Here is a 15,155-nt window from a genome sequence, read left to right on the forward strand (position 1 = left end):
GAATTGTTTTGGAGAATTTATTGTGAAAGTATGTTAATTCTACAATACCAAAATAATGGATTTTTTTTATTGAGGTAGCATTGGTTTATAGCATTATGAAATTAAAGTTGTACCTAATTATATTTCTATTTCTGTGAAGACTACATTGTTTTCACCACCCAAAGTCTGACTGTCATCCATCACCATACACATGCTCCCTTTCCCCCTACCTGCTATCACCTTCCCTTCTGGTAACCACCAATATATTCTCTGTGTCTATGTGTGTGTTTGTTATTGTTTTTATCTTCCACGTATGAGTGAAATTATACAGTATTTGGCTTTTTCTGTCTGTCTGATTTATTTCGCTTAACATAACACCCTCAATGTCCATCTATGTTGTCTCAAATAGCAAGATTTCATCTTTTTTATGGCTGAGTAGTATTCCATTGTATATATACAGCACATCTTCTTTATCCATTCATCCTTTAACGGGCACTTAGGTTGTTTCCAAGTCTTGGCTATTGTGAATAATGCTGCAATGAATACAGGAGTGCATATATCTTTTTAATTCATGTTTTCATTTTCTTTGGATAAATACCCAAAAGTGGTGTAGTGGATCATATGGTAGTTCTAGTCTTAATTTTTTGAGAAATCTCCATACTGTTTCCCATAGTGGCTGCACCAGTTCACAAATTTACATTCCTACCAGCAGTGTATGAGGGTTCCCTTTTCTCCACATCCTCTCTAACACTTGATATTTCTTGTCTTTTTGATAACAGCCATTCTGACAGGCATGAGGTGATATCTCATTGCAGTTTTGACTTGTACTTTCCTAATAATTAGTGATGTTGAACATCTTTTCATGTGCCTATTAGCCAACTTCTTTGGAAAATTTTTCAGATCCTCTGCACACTTTATTTTTTTTGCTGTTATTGTTGAGTTTTATGAGTTCGTTATATATTTTGGATATTAACCCCTTAACAGATCGCAAATGTCTTCTCCCAGTTGTTAGATTGTCTTTTCGTTTTGTTTCCCTTGCGTGTAAAACCTTTTTAGTTTGATGTAATCTCATTTCTTTATTATTTTTTTCTCTTGCCTGAGAAGACATGCTATTCAAAAAGATACCGCTAAGGCTCATGTCTACACCTATGCTTCCTTCTGGGAGTTTTATGGTTTCAAGTCTTACATTCAAGTCTTTAATCCATTTTGAGTTAATCTTTGTGTATGGTGTAAAATAATGGTCTACTTTCATTCTTTTGCATGTGGCTGTCGAGTTTTCCCAGCACTTTATTGAAGCGATTTGCCTTTGTCCATTGTATGTTCTTGGCTCCTTTGTCGAAAATTAGCTGTCCATAGGTATGTGGGTTTATTTCTGGGCTCTCCAATCTGTTTCATTGATCTGTGTGTCAGTTTTGGGGCCAGTATCATGCTGTTTTGATTACTATAGTTTTATAGTATATTTTGAAATCAGTGAGTGTGATACCTCCAGCTTTGTTCTTTTTTTTTTTTTCCAGGATTGCTTTGCTATTTGGAGTCTCTCGTTGTTTCATATAAATTTTAGGATTCTTTTGTTTTATATCCATGGAAAAATGTCATTGGGACTTTGATAAAGATTGCTTTCAAAATAATGCTATTTTTACTTTTTATGGGAATAACAAATTTTAATAAATAATAATATCTACTGGCCAGGGAGGAGTATATGCATACTCTATCTATACTTTATTTCTCTGAGCAACATGTCCCAAGTACAGCAAAATGTTAGGAAATAACTGCTGCTAATGTTTCATGAGTGACATTCCAGGTTTCTCTCTTTGAGCATGTAATAATTATTACACATTATATTATAATTTTAATTAATAATTATATTTTAATAATAGTTGTAACTATGATATTAACAGCAATAGATCTAACAAAATACATGACAGCCCAGCTATATATGGACTTTAAGTATTGTACATATATGAGGTCATGTATCTTCATGAAATCCCTACGATGAAGGCATTATTATTTTGTTTACTTTACAAATGAGCAGCCTGATTCACAACAGGATTAAATAACACTTAGGTCACAGCTACTAAGTAAAGAAGATAACAAACGAACCTTGAACCTCGACAATTTGGTTTAGCAGCCTAGGGTCTCTCAACTACTATGTAACAAAGAGACAGATAGTTTGATAGATCAAGAGATTCATAGATGACTGACAGATCATACATACATACATAGACAGAAAAGAGTAATAATATTACAAAAGTTACATCAAACACTACATCTATAATTAAATAAGAATGCTAAATTTTCTATTATAAAGTTCTGATAAAGACAGTAACAGACAATTGAGAATTTTAATTGCTGAAATTAAAAAAGAATTTTGTTAAATCATTCTTGTATTTTTAAAATAAACAAGTTGGTTTGGTCCATTTTTTATTGTGCTGTTGTGTATGATTCAATAACATTTCAAGTAGAATTTTTCTATCCATATCAGATTAGTTCATAATGCATGTGTGTCTACTTGTATGTGCACATTCTTTGGCAGGTTTTATCAGTATCAATCTGATACCATTACTTATATCACATAACTTTCTATACCTACTAGGTACTTACTTGTCACCGTTTATTAGGCCCAACATTAAACATTTCATTTTATATTTATTTTTCATTCTCTCTCTCTCTCACACACACACACCCATCCACACACACACAGAGTTAGTTATTAACACCACTATTTAGTACTGTTATACAGTGCAGGAAAATTTAGAGTAAAATGCCCAAATTTGTGATGAAAAAGTGACAGAATTAGGGTTAAAATCTATGGATGAATGTCAAGACCTAAGCTTGCATGAAGCAAGCTGTGCCCTTTCCGATGTCTCAGCTTTTCGTCTTAGCTCAGTCGAGAACAGTGTGCTATTCTGTTATTATTCCATACTCTATAACATTTATATATTATTAGAGACATCCTTCAAAGTGCAAAAAAAAAAAAAAATCCCACCAGCTAATAGATGGCATTTCAATGTCTTCCATGAATCTTTTTTCCAGTCTTATTTTGTACTTCTTTTTGAAATTACTTTTCTAATTTAAAATGTTTATAATATCATATATTTCACCAAATGTTATTTCTTGTTAATTTCTAATTTGGTTAATCTTTTTAACACTGGAAGGTTTAAAAAATGAGTTCATCTTCTACACGCAGCTGTGAGAAACACATGATTCTTGGCCTCCATGAACACAGATCTCTTGACATCTACTCCTGTGCTTTTTCTATACCTGGGACTGATAAGCATTGCCTCACTTCTGGGAGTCTGAGTATTTCCAAGAGTTTATAGTTCTTCACCTTTTCTCTGCATTTGACCCATGATTAGGAACACAGTTCATTGTAGCTGCAGGTGAAAGGGCTCATGAAAATGCAGTAATTTCCAAAGACCCAGTCCTCTTTGCTATATTGGAGGTTACAAAGTACAATTTTCCTCAGTTTTAGTTTGACCTGATGTCTGAGGCCATCTCGAAGCTTCGCCTTTCCTTCATGTTAAAGGACATAGTGGATTTCTTGATGTGATTCTCTGCATTTGAGTTAGTCAAAGAGGTTTTACAATTGGCCTCTTCTTGTGATGCTGTCTGATTCATCTTCTTTCACCTGCACCATTCTTGAAGAGGAACTTTTTTCTCTTCTGATGACCCAAATGTCCTTGTAACTCTCATTTATGAAATGTTTCTCTCTGTACCAAGACATATTTGCCCTACTATGGCTCTAAGGATCAAGGATCTGTCTATGACCCTCTCTCTTCTGCCTGCTGAATATACAGACAAGTAGAGGGAACTAGAAAGAGCCCATGCATATTCCGCTTTTTCCCCATATCCTATTTTCTTACCAGCTCTGAGTTTTTCTATGGACCCTGTCTGTTTTCTCCCAGCAACATACCAAATCTACACGGTTTAATTGGTGACTGGCAACAGATTTAGTCACTTGGAAACACAACAGCCTCTGCCTTGACTATTGCAAGTCATATAGGAGCTGGGTGAATATCATTACTGGGTTAGGAATTTACAAATTATTTCCCTTTCTTATAACCAAACAGTATTGGTCTAATATGTATTTAATCCCTCTACTCAACATAAGGATTCATTTCTCTGTGATTTGCCTCACTGAATGTGTGTCTTATTTTAGTAGGAAAAATATATTCCATCTACATCGATTCATTCTTTACAAAGCAAGATTATTTTATTTTAACTAATTTTTGTTCTTCTCGTTATGAAATTTTCTTTGGCTTTTTCATTGACTTTTCTAAGGCACTTTTTACAGGAGGATCAGGAGTAATCTTTTTTACTTATTAAAATAAAATTTACATACAGTGAAATGCACAAATCATAAGTATGGAAATGAGGAGTTTTGATGAATATATATATATATCTCCTCAATTGCTACCTCCTGTAGTCAACCAATGTCTTGACTTTTATCACTTATCAATTAGTGTTTGCCAATATTATATACACAGAATCTTACAGCGTGTGCTTTTACCTCTTTCATGCAACATGTTTTTGAGATTCATCCACACTGTTGTATGTATCGGTAGTTCTGAGTAGGATTACATTTTATAAATATACCACAATTTATTTATCCATTCTTCTGTTGATGGACATATTGGACATAAATGGATTTTTTCCACTTTTTGATTATTTGGAACCAGTATATACAGGGGCAATTGCTCTGTATACCAGCGGCAAAAACATCTTGAGAAATTGCTAGCTTCACCTATTATTCCTAGTTTTGCAGATTCCTTAGGATTTTCTATGTAAAAATTCCTGTAGTCTGCAAGTAAAGAAGCTATTCTTTTTTCCCTACCTTTCGTCTTTTTATTTCTCTTGATAGCATTATTGCATTGCCTAGAACTTCAGGTACAATGTTAAACACAAGTGATCTGAATGAACACATTTGGCTTATTCCTCATCAGAATGGAAATCTGAGGGAAATGTTTTATCATTAGTTATGGTATTAGCGGTAGATTTATTTTTATGCCTTTTATCATATTGAGAATATGCCTTCGTATTCCTAGTTAACTGAGGGTTTTTGTGACACTTGGGTGTTAACCTGCTTTTTCTGCATCTATTGAGATGATGTTATGATTTGTCTCCTTTATTCTGTTAAGATGACAAAGTGCATTGATTGATTTTCTAATGTGAATCCAAACTTGCATTCCTGGAATAAATCCCACATGGTCGTGATGTATTTATATATTGATGGATTACATTTACTCATGTTTTGTTAAGGATTTTACATCCATATTCACGAAAGATATTTGTCTGTGAATTATTTCTTGTAATGTCAAATTTTGGTATCAGGGTTTTTCTGCTCTTATAAAAATGATGGATTCTCTACTAATGCCCACAGTGAAGTAGTGCTTCAAATTTTGTCCAGATACTGATGAGAACTTTTATCTTCCCCTGTGTCTCAAAACAACATCCGAGCCCTCATTTCTTAGTTGCCAAAATCACTGGGGAATCAGTCTACACATTTTCTATCACCATTTACTGATCTCTCATTCGCAACAATGTCCTTTGCAATCAAGTTTCACTACCACTCTATTGAAAGCTGTCAGTGACTTCAATACTAGTTTCAAACTTGGGTTCCATGACCATATTTCTGTTTTCTGTCTCCTCCAATTAGAATATCTGTGACCACCTCATGCTTAATACTTCTAAAGCTGAACACATCACATTACCTCCAAGGTCACTCTTCCTCTGAGCTGTAAATAACTCCCAATGGCAGCAGCATCATGCCCATTACCTGAAGTAAAAACCATAGACTCATCTTTGACTCTTGTTTCTCGTCCCCTTTACAGTAGTCAATTGATGGTGCCTGTCGATTCTAGCCTGGAGATTCTTGTCATATTAAGACCCTTCTTTAAGTCTTGCTGTTTATCTTTCTTGCTGCTTGTCAAAATTACTGCATTGATCTTCTAACTGATCTCATTTCTTCCAGCCCTCTCCCCGACCCTCCAATCCATCTTAAACATTACTATGAGTTTTGCCTTCTGGATGCGTATGCCAGATCTTACCATCTTCCTCCTCAAAAAACATAATTATCTTATTAAATTAGAAAGGAGTCCCACATCCTAAAGCTAGAAACTCCATATTCTAACCCTTCTTAATAATTTCGACACATGTTCTTTATGCTCCTATCTAGTATCAAAACTGAATAACTTATTTTCCTTTATATGCCACATATATTCCTGAATCCATTTCTGTATTAATTTTAATTTTTTAATCTGGATCTTTTCCCTTACTATAAACACTATCAGGTACAAACTCTGAAGCTATCGGATGATTTTATGACATAATTAGTTTATTCTTATCATATCTTATATTTTCTATTGGATTGCAGGACCCTACTATTTGAGTATAGGGTCTGAGATTGATTCTTTATTGTTATCCCAAAATACACAGCATATTATCTTGTTCCTTGTAAATTGCAATAAATATTTGCTGAATGAATGACTTAGTCTCCCTTGACTTGCACTCTTTAAAAAAAAGGCAGTCGTTTGTTGCCACTTTAAACTTGATCTCAACCCCTGAACTACATCCTTGATTAAGATGTAAAGAGGAATAGTTTAAAGACAGTAATGTATCTGATTCTGGAGAAATAATATACCTCTAAATTATTTACTAACAAGGCCGCTGCACATCTTTGTCTTGAATCTCATAAAGAGTTTTAAGCTACTGGCCTTCATCCCTAGTACCTCTTCGCCTCTGTGATCTCAGCGACATTATGAGATTTTATCATTTCTCTGGAGACTCTCAGTTAAAAGTGAAAATCTTCAGACTATTTATAGATCTTTCTTTTGGTTAAAATAAATAATCAAATTTATTTATTCATTTTAATCTGTTAATTTTATTTTCATTAAAATAAATATCAAAATTTATTTAGAATACAAAGATACCTTTTTATTCTATGATGTGAGAAATAATGAGATTTAACAGAACACTCAGTAGCTTTGGCAACTTAAGGGCTCCAGTGTCTTAGCTGGACATGGAGACAACAGCAGCTGTCCAGCATGACTAGTCCAGGGTGGTGGTAGTGGCTGTTTGTGAGCATACGTGGGGACTTTCCTTAGAACGCCCCAAAACTACTGAGGTTCCATTTTACAGGAGTCTGGGGTCCTGCATGAGCAATTGGGGCATACATCTCGGAAATATTTGTGTTGTTATTGTTAATATGATCTCATTAATACCTACAAATTAAATTTCCTGGGTCATAGGTGGTCACTGGGTGTCTTTTATTTTCCTGTGATCACACACATTGCAGAATCCTTTCTCCATTTTTAGGAATATGGAATTATATTGCATCTTTTAAAATGCTAACTACTTACAAAAATAAGACCTAGTATTTTTAGTCTTTCAGATGAAGATTTCATCATTTCTCACCTATCAAATCCTTAGGAATATAGCGAAAGATTGTGGCTATCTAGGTGACTTAAACTTTTTAATGAACTGATCTACAAGAGTGAGTGACAATGTTGTTTGAATATGACCGCTATTGTTCACTGACAATACGCCAGAAACTTCATAATACGCCATTTTCACATAGACTGTTGACAACAGGTTATGCTTATAATGTACTTATATATATATGCACACACAAACACACACACACACACTTAGATAATACAACCTGAAACCTCTCGTGATTTTCTGTGTCTCCAAGAGTAGATATTTTGGACACAAATACCCAGTTCATGACTATTTAAATTCTTAGAGGTTATAATTACAATAGTGAGAATCGGAATAGAAATGCATTAGAACGACCTGAAAATATACATAGCAACTTCAAAGAGGAAGAGAGATAAACATCTTATAATTTAGGAGTAAATTATGCTTGCAAATAGTTTGGCCAATTTGGATATTTTGTTATTTCTCTGCCCGTTTCCTCTAAAAGTCCTTTCTTGTTCCAATGTGTGGTTTCTCATCTAATCAGGTAAACCTACCCTCCAAAAGGGAAAAGATGTCTTATATTAGCAATATTTCCAAACTATTTCTTTAGCCTGAAAAACAAAATTGATTTGACAACACACATGAAAGCGTAACAATGGGATACTGGTTTTTATTTTTCACACATTTTTCCTAAAGCTTTCCAGTTCAGATTTTATGTGAATCACTCTCTATCTGTGAAACTACACACTTTTGGTCTCAGTCGCTCTATCAAAAGGTTCCAGGTCTTTGCTGAAGTCATCCGTGAATATGAGGAATGACAGTTTGCTGGCAATGCACTTTATATCACAGTAACAAGCCTGAGCTTCTCTTTTGTGGAATGACCCTGAAATGGGTACAACTGGGAGAGATGAGGATCTATCGAGGTGAATGAATGCTTTTTTATTAGGTGAAGCAAACCATTTGCTCTGTCAACCTACTTTTTTGCTTCAGTGGTAATGGGAACTTTTAGAAACTCAAATGGTCTCTTACATTCCATACCTGATAAATTTCCATTTGTTACATCTACACACAGACATACTGAATTTTCTCCAGCTGGCTTTTCTTCCTACAGAAGTTTTTGAAATTCAAATTCTTCACATTATACCTGGACTCTCTTCCTTGTTGAGGCTGCCAATGCATTTCTGGGTTTTAGTTCACATAAAAAGAATTGGTATTTAAAAATACAGATAAAACAGTGTGATAGGCTCTTCTACATTCTTTTAAGGCTTTCTTGGGGTGTGGCTGCAGCTACTGTTCCTTGAACCTAATCTCAGTTTTAACTCTGACTATTGATATCAATTCCCAGCCACCACCCACCCTCCTTTTCTGTCAACAATATCATATGTAATTTGCTGAAAATAAATGTTTTGATGTAGACTTTAATCCTAGTATGTAATTGCTATTTTTCTCTCCAATGTTGTGGTCTTATAATCATTTATTCTATATACACTGTGTGCTGCCTTCTGTTCAATGAGCAGAAATATGTCACCTTTTACAAAGCCCCATTTTATCTCAAAGGAGGCTGAGTGAAGTATGTGTGATTGTAGCTTTGAGATGGTAACTTCCTCTAGTACCAGACGTTTGTGATCCTATCTTTCCAAGATAAGCCACTATCAGACCCAGTCAGGAAGCTGTCCATGAAGTTTACAGTAGTGTGAAAACTCAAATAGTTCAAGTCAGAAGAATAAATTAAACTAATTCTTGATATCTTTTAGTCTGTAATTCTATATACCAATACTGGTAGCTGCAAGAGCAGAAGATTTAGGATCTGGCAATCCTAATTAAGAATCCTTGCTCTGTCAACCATAACTTTAAATACTATAATATATAAGTGATAACTATGTATTATATCATATAAGTAACATAATTAATTATTGTTTCCATTTCTACCTAATTAAACGAGATATATGATAGCATTTATATGATATGCATATCAGAATTATTCTGGAGGTTTACTTGAGAAAAGTAGCTTGTGCAATATTCAGCAGATAGTGTCTGGTACACTATCAGAAAGTAGAAACTCGGGGCCGGCCCGGTGGCGCAGCGGTTAAGTTCGCACGTTCCGCTTCTTGGCAACCTGGGCTTCGCCGGTTCGCATCCCGGGTGTGGACATGGCACGGCTTGCCACGCCATGCTATGGTAGGCGTCCCACATATAAAGTAGAGGAAGATGGGCACGATGTTAGCTCAGGGCTAATCTTCCTCGGAAAAAAAAAAAATATATGGAAAAAAAAATATGGAAGAAAGTAGAAACTCAATAACAGTAGGGAGAGTGCATGACATAGAGATGTGCTATCCAATACGGTAACCACTAATCATATGTGGTTATTTAATTTTAAATGTAAATGCATTACAATGGAATAAGATTAAATATCCAGTCCCTCAGTATATTGGCCATGTCATATGCTCAGTAACTGTGGGTAGCTTGTGGTTACCAGATTCGGTGGTGCAGAAAGTTCCATTAGACAGTGCTGGTAGATAGGAAAGAATATAGGGCTTGGTATCAAACAGATCTGACTCTAAATCTCAGCTCCACTACCATTACCTGGGTGATCTTGATAAGGTTATTTTATTCCATCTATTAAGTGTCATATTAACCTTGAATTTTGAATATGAGTTGTTAAGTTCTCTGTTTAACAAAGCCTTCAATGATCCTGGGGTAGCCACATAATCATAGGGTTATAAAACAACCAAGCCACTTGAAGACAAAAATGAGGGAAGATCCAAGGATAGCAGCACAAATTCAAATGAATTGGTCTCCATTTGACAAATCTTTGCTCATTTTCAGGTTGTCTTTATGGTTTTCTGTTTATAGCCAGTTTCTTCCATTTGTCTTGGAGGAAAGGCCCTTGCCTCCCCAGCTCCAGCTAGAAATCCTCAAAGAATCCGTCTGTCTTGGACACTATCCCCTGACTGCACCAGTCAGTGTGGTTTGAGAGGGTAAAGTACGGTGATGCTGCAAAGGAATTGCAGGGACCAGAGATGTTTCATCATATAATAAGGTTGCAGCTACCATTCAGCTCACTGATGGAGTAGTTTTCCACTCCAAGGAAAGAGAAGCCAAACATAGAGATCCTCTAGTTGATTCAAGACCCAGGCAGAAGACACAGTGGCATCTATTACAAGTTACATGGTGTGTGTCTTGCAGGGTGTTGTGAGGAGTAATTGAAAGGCATCAATGAAGCACCCCTTCAAATGCCTAGCTTATAGTAGAACTTTAACAAATGATAACTGTTGGTTGTTTCTCTTGTTACTCTTTGTTAATTAGTAAGATACACAGAGAAGCATGATTCTTTCACCTCTCTCTGTTCCTAGGTAGGCCTTGCATAAGTGCAGGGATTACCTGCTAAGAGGTATTTATGGCCGGTCTCTTCTTCTGGAAGGCTTTTATTCTAGCTCCAACTTCTCTTCAACACTCTTCCATTGCTCTCTTTGCCAATCAGACCATAGCTTACTCAAATGCCCTGCTTCACTAATTCTCCGTGTTTTATCTGCTTCAAATGCTCTCCCATTTATCCTTCCCTTTACTTGCCCTGTGGAGCCTCAGCGGACTGCCACAGTCCACCATGGCTGCCTTTTCTTTTCTGAATCTTTGTAGTAACTATTTCCTATACCTTATTGTTACGATGTACTTCATTAATCATAAGATACATATTTTTAACATTTAAACGGCTCTAAATCTGAGATGGAGTGTGTCTTGTAATTGACAGTATTGCACAATTTCTGTTGACTTGTAAGAACATCCAGGATGCAAAGGAGAAGCACTTTAATTCACAGGAATGAAATGTTTATGGCGAGGGGTTGGATGAGATGGTGAATCAGACATTTTTGTTACTGCATAAATAACTGTAAATAGAAAGTATATTCCAAAGTTAAACACTTAATTATTAAACACAGATGAATTATCAAATTTCTCCTACTATCAGTAATCATTTATTGAGCTGTTGTATATCTGGAACTTCCAAATATGTAAAAAGATTATTTCATAAGGATAGAACCCCCAAATAAGCCTAGGAATGCACTTGTGGCTTCGGGGAAAAATAGTGTCAAATTGTTTTACAAAGTGGTCTCATCAATTTACAATTCCCCCAGAAATGCATTTGCACTTCCTAGATAAGTGTTTGAAACGACTTTCATCATCCTATAGTCAGAGAATGTTCATCAGCAGGTCAGGTCTTTTAGATTCAAAGTCCTGTAATATTTCCAATTCAAAGAGCTGGCTGCATGAAATAAACAGAATTTGAGCTCATTCAGAGGACCCTATTTTCATAGTACGCTATTGGTTAGAAACCTGCGTACCTTCAGTATCAATGGGAGAAATACTCGATTTGGGTTGCTTTCTGTTCTTCCTCTATATCAGGCTAGGTTTTAGCATAGCTAATGTATACACATACAGACGTCTGTGGCAGAGCTATTGAAACAGAATCTCTGTTCAATACACTAATGTATTCTCTGGGCTGGGTCCATGCTACACAAGGTGTAGTTCAAAGGGCATCACCTGGGAACTTGTTAAAAATGTAAACTCTCAGGCTCTACTCCTACTTCTAAGATCTTCTGTACTGGAAACTGCATTTGAAGATTCCCTTTTGGTTCATCTGCACATTAACATATGAGAATTACTGATATAGGCAGTTATGACATCACCTTGAGCAAAACTGTTCTTGGCTCTTCACTGTTTAACAATTGCTATCATTTCTTCAGGTGACATTCACAACAAAGTGCCAGAGAGGAATCCCTTTTCCCTCCGTGGATGTGTGCTTTATATGTGTAATTCTTTTTAAATTTATTGTAATGAGTGGCATTCTTATCATTTGACATTGGTAATGTCTCTGGCTCAGCTAATACTTTTTAAAGTCTGAGTAGGCCTCCATTACTATTCCAAATAAATTTACTTTCCTATATCAATTGTGTTGCAAAATTTTGGTAATCATTCTCCATTTAGGACAGTTAGATGTTTCCAGTCATTTACTCAGATTTTTAACTTTTTGGTTTTATTCCTTTTCTTTTTGTGAGGAAGATTTACCCTGAGCTAACATCAGTTGCCAATCTTCCTCTTTTTTTTTTTTTTTTTGCTTGAGGAAGGTTAGCCTTGAAATAACATCTGTGCCAATCTTCCTCTATTTTGTATGTGGGCCACCTGCACAGCATGGCTGATGAGTTGAGTAGGTCCATGCCCGAGATCTGAACCCGTGAACCCAGGCTGCCAAAGTGAGCACACAGAACTTTAACCACTCGGCCATGGGGCCAACCCCCAACATTTTTCATTTTTATGGGGACTCCATGGCAAAATAAATGAAGCGAATGGTTTTACTGTTTTAAAATGTACACATACCACAAGGATAATATTCTGAGGAAATTTGCTCAAGTATGATCTCTGAAGAATAATGTGCCTAAATCCATTCATTCACTCAATAAATATTTAATGAGCACCTACTCTTTGCCAGATCTAAGTGCTAGGGATTTCACAGTGAACAGGAAGGAAAAAGTCCTTATTCTCAGAAGGCTTACACTGTGTAAACAGACGATGCATGGTGGATAAAGAAAGAAGGAACCACAGTAACTGCAGGTCTTGATGATTATTGTGAAGAAAACAAAAGAGGGCGATGAGTTAGAGCAGCAGGGAGGGTGGTAAGAGATCTGTGGGCCACCATATCTCTCTGGAACAATGCTAGTTCACATGCAGCAAATCTTAGTTCTTTGGTTATTATTCTGATGTTATTTTGGAATTATTTTTTTGGTGGCTATGTTATGCTATTATTTCCACTGTCAGTTCAGTTACTCTTGGATCAAAGCCTAGAATTAAAATAATAGACTATTTTTAAGGAAATCTTTTCTACAATCAGGATGTGAGAGCTAAAGAGAAAGGAAAATCTGGATGCATTATAAAGTATGAACAAGGTCAGATACGAAAGCTTAGGTTTGCTACATTATGTTAACATATGACTTTATTTTTCTGTTCTTGTTTAGGGTAAAATTGATGATCTTAAGTTGAGCCTGGGAGAAGTTAATTAACGTGCTCTGACTCATATTTTCTAAGTAAACAAACAAAAACAGATTGTAACTCTACAGTGCAAACAGTTTCTTCTCTGTCTTCTATCTTCCTAACTAGAAAGAAAATACATAGAGGATTGCTGGACAAGCTTAAAACTTGCTTACGAGAAGCAATAGTTGGAAGTAAGAAAGACAATGGGACAAATAGATTTTAAGCACTGGGTACCCAAGGCTGTCCAAAGTATCTATAAAGGGAAGTCCAAGGAGTGCAAGGTCGTGCACATGGGACTTCTTCTTAACTCAGCATTTCTTTTTACCCTGATAAGATAGGAAACAAGTTCAGAAAGAAGACGAGACATAGTTACACCACGTACCAAATACTAGACAACTGTAACATATATATGGATAGGAGGATGGAATAAATAGAAAATCAAACTCAGAAACATATCCCTGAAACACTTTCCAGAAATATAGAGAAGAAACCATATAAAGTGGGTTTCTGCTGAGAGTATTTCCTGACTACTCTATAAAGAACAAATTATCTGTCTGGCTATCTACTATGGACTGAATGTTTGTGCCTCTCCCGCCAAATTCGTGAGTTAAATCCTAACCCCCAGTGTGATGGTACTAGGAAGTGGGACCTTTAGGAGGTAATTAGGTCTTGAGGGTGGACCCCCATGAATGGGATTAATGGTCTTAAAAGAAGAGACAAGAGAGCTTGCTTCCTTTCTCTCCCACTCTGTGAGGATACAATGAGAAGATGGCCTTCTGCAAACCGGGAACGGTACCCTTACCAGACACCAGATCTGCTGGTGCCTTGATCTTCGATTTCTCTGCCTTCAGATCTGTGGGAAATAAATTTCTGTTGTTTAGACTACCCAGTCTTTGGTATCTTGTTATAGCAGCCTGAGCTAAGACATCGCCTGAAAAAAATCTAAAAATATTTAATGTAGATGGTGAGTATTTCAAACACAACACTACAGAATGCTCTATAGATGTATTGTTACTTTCTCTCTTTGGCGATGATGATGATAAAATACATAGAAAAACAGGGTAAGAAAATTATAATTAACATGTAAAATAAAATCTATCTTTGGAAACAAAATATTATAAAAATAGAAAGTACAAATACAATTTGGATAGAGTTAAACATGTGCATTTAGTAAAATTCAAGAAAGCAGAGACCCTATGAGTCAAGAGATCAACGATTAGATGAAAAGAGATCACACAGGAATTCGCAGACATAAAATAGGGATAAAAACACATAAATTATAAACTTAAAAACTGTAATATAATCAGTAACAACAGAAAAGTAAATGGATAATTAAGATAAAGGATCAATTTGAGAATCTCTGAAAAGACAGAGTTTAAAATGCAGAACCACAGGTGATGATGTAAGTGAATATTGCAGAGGGCAGAAAATATGCATGCAACATGATGATGCCTGCTAATTGATAGTTTATAAATAAACAGAATATCTTTCCTTGGTTGAAGAAAAATTAGATGTATAGATTGTAATGAACCCCACATTGAAATTTAAGAAATAAATAAACAACTTAAGCATAGCCTGCTAAAATTTTAAATTTTAAGAACAAAGAAAAAATTCCTAAAAGTATAAAGAAAAGGGAACATTAAAGAAAAATGAACAGAAAATTACATCAGAGAGGTGTAAACACATAAGGAGAAATCAGACCAGTTTCAGCTTTCTCCACTGAAGTTCTAAATTCC

This window comes from Equus quagga, chromosome 5 (assembly GCF_021613505.1).
Source record: "Equus quagga isolate Etosha38 chromosome 5, UCLA_HA_Equagga_1.0, whole genome shotgun sequence".
In the NCBI taxonomy this organism is placed as follows: Eukaryota; Metazoa; Chordata; class Mammalia; order Perissodactyla; family Equidae; genus Equus; species Equus quagga.